Source organism: Paroedura picta, chromosome 1, assembly GCF_049243985.1.
Source record: "Paroedura picta isolate Pp20150507F chromosome 1, Ppicta_v3.0, whole genome shotgun sequence".
NCBI classification, from domain to species: domain Eukaryota; kingdom Metazoa; phylum Chordata; class Lepidosauria; order Squamata; family Gekkonidae; genus Paroedura; species Paroedura picta.
Genome location: NC_135369.1, coordinates 202,226,759 through 202,233,867, shown reverse-complemented (window position 1 = coordinate 202,233,867; position 7,109 = coordinate 202,226,759). Strand labels below are relative to the sequence as shown.

The window sequence follows — 7,109 nt, the reverse complement described above, 5'->3', positions numbered from 1 at the left end:
GATGTTTGGATGGAATTTCTTTTGAATTAATTTCACCCCATTCGTTCTGGTCTGTCCCTCTGGGGCAAGAGAGAACAACTCTGCTCCATCCTCTTAAAAGGCAGCCTTTTAAATACTTGAAGATCATTATTAGATCCCCTCTCAGTCGTCTCCTCTCTAGGTTAAACAGACCAAGCCCCCCCCAACCTTTCTTCATATGTCTTGGTCTCCAAGCCCTCTTTGTTGCCCTCCTCTGGACATGTTCCAGTTTGTCAACATCCCTCTTTGGGTGCCCAAAACTGAATACAGTACTCCAAGTGAGGCCAAACCAGAGCAGAGTAAAGCGGTACCATCACCTCCTGTGATCTGGACCCGATACTCCATTTGATACAGCCCAAAATCCCATTTGCCTTTTTAGCCACTGCTGACTCATGTTCAATGTATGGTCTACTAAGACTCCTAGATCCTTTTCGCACATGCTACTGCCAAGACAAGCCTCCCCCATCTTATATTGGTGTATTTGGTTTTTCCTACCTAAATGCAGAACTTTACATTTGTCCTTATTGAACTTCATTTTATTCAGTTTCTGTTGCTGTCCTCAGTTGTGTTTGCTACCTCTCCCAGTTTAGTATCGTCTGCAGATTTAATCAGCATCCCCTCTAATCCCTCATCCAAATCATTTATAAATATGTTGAACAACACAGGCCCCAGGACAGATCCCTGGGGAACTCCACTTGTCACTCTTTTCCGAGAAGATGCTGAACCATTAACAAGTACCTCTGGGTATGATTTGTCAGCCAGTTATTGATCCACCTGACAGAATTAGGATCCATACCGCATTTTACCAACTTGTGAACAAGAATATGCTGAAGCTCTTGGCCCAACCAGCTATTAACACCCAGAAAGGTCTTTATTTTCATTCAAGAAATGAAGAGTTGGTTTTTATACCCTGCTTTTCACTACCCAAAAGAATCTCAGTGGTTTACAATCACCTTCCCTTTCCTCTCCCCACAACAGGCACCAATGAGGTAGGTGGGGCTGAGAGAGCTCTGACAGGACTGCTCTATGAGAACAGCAATATCAGGACTGTGACAAGTCCAAGGTCACCCAGCTAGCTGCATTGTGGAGAAGCGGGGAATCAAAGCTGGCTCACCAGATTAGAAGTTGTGGCTTCTAACCACTACAACCAGGGTTAGTCAAACTGTGTCCATGGACTACAATTCCCATGAGCCCCTGCCAGCGAACGCTGTACACCAACCTGGCTTTCTACTTAAAATATATGCTAGGAAAGATGCATTAGAGTTGAATACCAATACTGGATCCAACTGAAACAGCTATATTCAACCTGCACCGTCGATCATATTTCCAGCGGCCAATCGGAAGCCCCAGTGGGCAAAAGCCACACCTAGCCCCGCCTGCTTTCTAAAAAACAAACACTTGATGGGTACCAGGAAATATGCTGGCGGATGCTATGTTGGGGACCCTTAGTTTGTACTTTGGAAAATGGTCCCCAAGGAGCTACTGAATGGAATTGAATGCATTTTTCCCCCAATGGCCTGCAGTTATATAGCTTTAGGGGAAAGCATATGGAGAACTGAAAGGACAAACACAGCAGGATGTCATGTGGATGTTCTCCCCCACACACACCCTCCCAAAAATCCCTGCTCACTAAAGAAAAAAACTGGGGAAACTGGGGAACTGTCCTTCAATTAGATTTGTAGAAGAAGAGCAGCTGGTTTTGGGTCCCCTGCTTTTTACTACCCGGAGGAGTCTCCAAGTGGCTTACAACTGCCTTCCCCTCCCCACGACACCCTGTGAGATAAGTGGGGCTGAGAGAAAACTGACCGGCCCAAGGTCCCCCACCTAGCTTCACGTGGAGGAGCGGGGAATCAAGCCCAGTTCTCCAGGTGAGAACCCCCCACTACATCACACTGGCTCGCCAACCTAGGCACTCTTTGCGTCAAACACATTTCTAAAATTCTCATTTGTTATGTTTTTGGGATAAACGTTTTGGGGAGGTTTCCTTGTTTTATCCTTACTCTCCCCACCCCCCAATATTTTTATCTTTTCTCCTCAATGGAGATCCAAAGGGGCTCACAAAAAAACAGAATTGAGATAAATAGGGTCCAATAAACTACACATCATGAGATTGTCTTGGATCCACCAGGCCAGCTCACTCAAGGCAGTAGAATGTGGGTCTATGTTGGCGTATGCCTGAGGCTTAAATACCATCAGCAGCAGGTCAGCTGGCAGAGATCCAAGAGTTCCCCTAACGCTCACAGAACTCAGAATTAAATACCTGCAAACAGGAACAGGGGTAGTCAAACTGCGGCCCTCCAGATGCCCATGGACTACAATTCCCATGAGCCCCTGCCAGCATGCTGGCAGGGGCTCATGGGAATTGTAGTCCATGGGCATCTGGAGGGCCGCAGTTTGACTACCCCTGGTCTGGATGTAATGCAGCTGGCAGATAGGTTCACAGGAATTCCTCCCCCTTCCTTTATTTCATGATTCAAAGTAAACTTGAAACAGCAGGAAACTGTTCTGTCGCAGCCTCTCAGCCTCAACTACCTCACAGGGTGTCTGTTGTGCGGAAAGAGAAGGTGATTATAAACCACTTTGAGACTAGTTTGGGCAGTGAAATGCAGGGTATAAAAACCAACTCTTCTCCTTAAAACCGCCGCTGAATGTTTCCTGCCTTGAAGGGGTCGAGGGGGGTCGACATAAATCACCTAACCTAGATAGCCCAGGCTAGACCAATTTTGTCAGATCTCGGAAGCTAAGCAGTGCCGGACTGGCAGGATTTGGATGGGAAACCTCCAAGTGAGTTCAGGATCATGATGCAGAGCCAAGCAATGGTAAGCCAAGTCTCCTGCCTTGCAAACACTGCAGCGTCGGCATAAGTCAGCTGTGACTTGACTGCACTTTCTATAGGGTCAAATGCGGAAAGAAAATTATTTGCCTTGGAAGCGCAGAAGCTAAACGCAGTATCCCCAATCCTTACGGTTTCCCAATTAAGGGGGAAATGCTGTTCGCGTAAATTACAAAGATGATCTGACTCCAAGGGTAACAAGGGAAATAAATTTTATTTAATAAAAATAGAAGCATACGCTACATATATTTCCCTTCTAACCCCCCAAGAGCATTGAGATCTTCAGAACATTACCTGCTCAGGGTCCCCAGCCTGAAAGAGGTGAAGTTGACCCAGCCCCAGCCGGGTGGAATGAGCCCCCGGGAGACAGCAGGGCCCTGCAAGACCTGAATGAGGAGTAAGGAGAAGAGATGGAAGATTTGCTCCTGCCAATCATCCACCATCTGGGACTTAGCTGAGGGCAGGACTGGCAGACATTAGAACAGGAGTAGTCAAACTGTGGCCCTCCAGATGTCCATGGACTACAATTCCATGCGCTGGCAGGGGCTCCTGGGAATTGTAGTCCATGGACATCTGGAGGGCCGCAGTTTGACTACCCCTGCATTAGAATGTTTTAATTTTGTATATTTTTTACAGTTGTAGCCGGCCCAGGGCTACAATATTGTTATTTAGGTACATTTATATATGTATGTGTATATATGTAGAGCCTCTTGTGGTGCAGAGTGGTAAGGCAGCAGATATGCAGTCTGAAGCTCTGCCCATGAGGCTGGGAGTTCGATCCCAGCAGCCGGCTCAAGATTGACTCAGCCTTCTGAGGTCGGTAAAATGAGTACCCAGCTTGCTTGCTGGGGGGTAAACGGTCATGACTGGGGAAGGCACTGGCAAACCACCCCGTATTGAGTCTGCCATGAAAACGCTGGAGGGCGTCACCCCAAGGGTCAGACATGACTCGGTGCTTGCACAGGGGATACCTTTACCTTTATGTGTATGTATGTATATGCACATCCATACACAAATATATACACCACCCTCCCTTTCTGCTCAGGGCACTTTTACATTATAACATAACAATACAGTACAGTGAAATATTCAAATATTAAATTCAAATATAAAAAATATAAAAAATTTACTTAACCGTGAAGAACTTGTATTATCAGTGTGTAATAACAACAGTACCCAGTAAATAACAGTTTGGTCTGACTGCACTGGGGGCTCCGTTTCTGTGCAGTTCTGTGCAGGGCTTTGGGCTGATGGTTGGAGGCGTATTCAGCCATCCTGACCAATTGCCTGGTGGAAGAGGTCCTTATTGCAGGTCCTGCACACTTATTGTGAACAGATACACTTTAAAAAAGGTTAACTTGCTGCAGCTCCCAGATAAGAAGAGTTGGTTCTTATATGCCGCTTTTCTCGACTGGAAGGAGTCTCAAAGTGGCTTACAGTCGCCTTCCCGTTCCTCTCCCCACAACAGACACCCTGTGAGGTGGGTGAGGCTGAGAGAGCCCTGATATCACTTAAAAAGAAGGGTTGGTTCTTATATGCCGCTTTTCTCTACCTGAAGGAGTCACAAAAGCGGCTTACATTCGCCTTCCTTTTCCTCTCCCCCCACAACAGACACCCTGTGAGGCAGGGAGAGCCCTGATATTCCTGCTCGGTCAGAGCAGTTTTCTCAGTGCCGTGGCGAGCCCAAGGTCACACAGCTGGCTGCCTGTGGAGGAGCAGGGAATCAACCGGCTCGCCAGATTAGAAGTCCGCACTCCTAACCACTACACCAAGCAGTGAGAGAGTAGGCCCCACATAAGATGGGACCGTATAAGGTGGGGCCAACATTTTAGCGGAGCAAAGAGTTCTCTTACTTTCTTCCCTTCCAGGTCCCCTTGCATGGGGAGTTACACCATGCAACACTTTCCACCAACGTAACCTCATGCAAAATTTATTTATTTATTATGTATTTATTTATATACCGCCCTCCCCAAAGGCTCAGCGTGGTTTACATGTAACAAGAAACGATACAGGTAACTCCATTTATAGTATTAACAAGGTGATAACAATAACAACATTAACATAATGGCAACTTTAACATTAAAGAGCTGTGGGAACTGCAAAGAGCATCAGCTCAACTCATAGACCGTTTATGCACTGCAGGTTTGATGCCAGGTTGCAGGCTGGAGTTTTAGTCGTGGCAGGTTGCCCCACCTCTTCCTGCACCCACATGGGGGAGCATTTGGCCCGGTGTGCCTCATCCACCCCCTATTTGTGTTCCTGCACAAGAGCTGGGGCAGTGAAGTTCTCAATGCATAAACGGTCATAGTGAGGCCCAGTGGGTAATAAAATAGTCTTGGAAGACTAACAAAATGCCTTCACAACTCTGAACCTTCTGGAATTAGCCTGAGGAGGTGGTGTTATTGATGGCCTCTAAGCACAGAGGGATTGAAAAGGTTTCACCCCCTCATTACTTTGACAAACCCAAGCATTACCCTAAGGAAGGATGAGGCAGTTCTATCCTGGACTGGCAAGGCAGCAGAAAGTTCTATTTGGCTACCTTCTACAACACTACTTGCTGAAGGCCACAAGATCTGTCTTTGGGAAACACCGGGTGGAAATCCTGCTCACAACCAGCAGCTAGCAAGATCTTTCCTTAGATTTCTATCCCGCCTTCCTCCCCGAAGCAGCTTACACCATTCCCCTCTGCTCCCTTTGATCCTCACAACAGCCCTGCGAGGTGGGTGAGCCGCGGAGTGTGCCACTGGCCCAAGGTCCCCCAGCCAGCCCGCAAGGAAGAAAAATAACAAAATCCGCCAAATCCACCTATTTCCAAAAGCACTGTCAAGGTTTCCCTGAGCTATCCAGTGAGGGTGGCCTACAAAAATTATCATCATAAGTATTATTATTATTGTATTACCCCAGTGCTAAGGTACCTGGGGATCCCCCAGAATTACAGCACCGATCAGTTGAACCTGTGGCCCTCCAGATGTTCATGGACTACAATTCCCATGAGCCCCTGCCAGCCAAGGCTGGCAGGGGCTCATGGGAATTGTAGTCCATGAACATCTGGAGGGCCACAGGTTGACTTACCCCTGCTGGAGAACACCTGGAGGGGGGATTCTGTGGCCTTGTCCCTGCCCTCCCCAGACTCCTTCCCCAAATCTCCCAAGCGGGATCTGGCAACCCGACGCTCCAGCCGCCTCCCAAACGCCCGCCCGCAGCCAGGGAGCACGTGGCGACGCGACCCAGGGCTCTTCCCGCAAATCTCCCGGCGGGTCCCGAGACGCGGTTGGCAACGGCTTTCCCCAGCGGCTCCCAAAGGCAACTCGGCGGGAGAGAAAAAGCAAAAAAGAGCCTCCTGCGTGGCGGGCAGGCGACAAGGGCGCTCCTCCGTCCGCAGCCGGAGCGCGGGAGGCGGTGGCGCCGCGTCCGTCCCGAGAGCGCACGGCCTTGGCTGCGCCCCGGAGCGCGATGCGTCCCTCCGCCGCCGCGGCAGTTCCTGTTCGCCCGCTGCCAGAGGAGCCGCCTCCGCCATGTTCCGGCTCTGAGCGAGTGCGGCAGCAGGAGGAGGAGCGAGCCAGCCAGCCAGCCGCGGAGCGCCGCCGGCCGGCCTGCCGGAGCAGGAGGAGGAGGAGAGGCCGGGGCTGGCAGCGCGCAACAGGTAGGCGCAGCTGGGGACGCCGCCTGGGGACCCTCTCCCCGGGGGCTGCCAAGGAGTGGAGCAGGCTGCGAGCCTGGGGGACCGGGGGACTGGGGGGCGCCCTCCCCGGGCAGCCCATCGCGCCGCTCCCGGGACAGGCCTGGCCGCCCTTCCCGGGCAGAGAGGCCCGCCCGGGAAGGACGCCGAAGCGGAAGGGCGAGGAGGGCTGGGCAGCCGGCGAGCGGGGGATCCGGAGCTCGAGGGCGAGGAGAACCCGTGTCGCGCGGCACGTGCGGATCGGGAAGAGCCCTCGGGCAAGCTCCGCCCGGGCCCTCTTGTCGTCTGGCTGCGGCGCTGACCCGGGTAGGCCTCCGCTGAAGCGGAGCAGGGGGCCGCCCTGGTGAGTGTTTGCAGGGCGCGCCAGCCGAGGCAGGGCAGGGCAAAGTGTCAGAGGGGCTCTCTTGGCTTGGAAACCCAAAGGGGGGTGAGGGGAGTTGCCACCAGAACAAAAAGTATTCCGCACATTCAGCCGTGCCAGTGTTGAACGTCCCCTCAGCAGCTTACACCATTCCCCTCTGCCCCCTTTGACCCTCACAACAGCCCTGCGAGGTGGGCGAGCCGTGGAGCGTGTCGCCG

At 51.3% G+C, this 7,109-nt stretch overlaps 1 protein-coding gene across 4 annotated transcripts in view; it reads left to right on the top strand.

The window, feature by feature from the left end:
- Positions 1 to 6,232: 6,232 nt before the first annotated feature.
- Positions 6,233 to 7,109, top strand: part of ITSN2 (intersectin 2) — a 115,667-nt gene continuing 114,790 nt past the window's right edge. The window contains exon 1 of one of the 4 annotated variants that reach the window (XM_077316940.1): positions 6,233 to 6,494. The gene's annotated coding sequence lies outside the window, so the exon portion shown is untranslated. Of the gene's footprint in view, positions 6,495 to 6,764; positions 6,874 to 7,109 lie in introns of those variants that run through there. The other 3 variants (XM_077316957.1, XM_077316966.1, XM_077316949.1) reach the window with 3 other exon arrangements.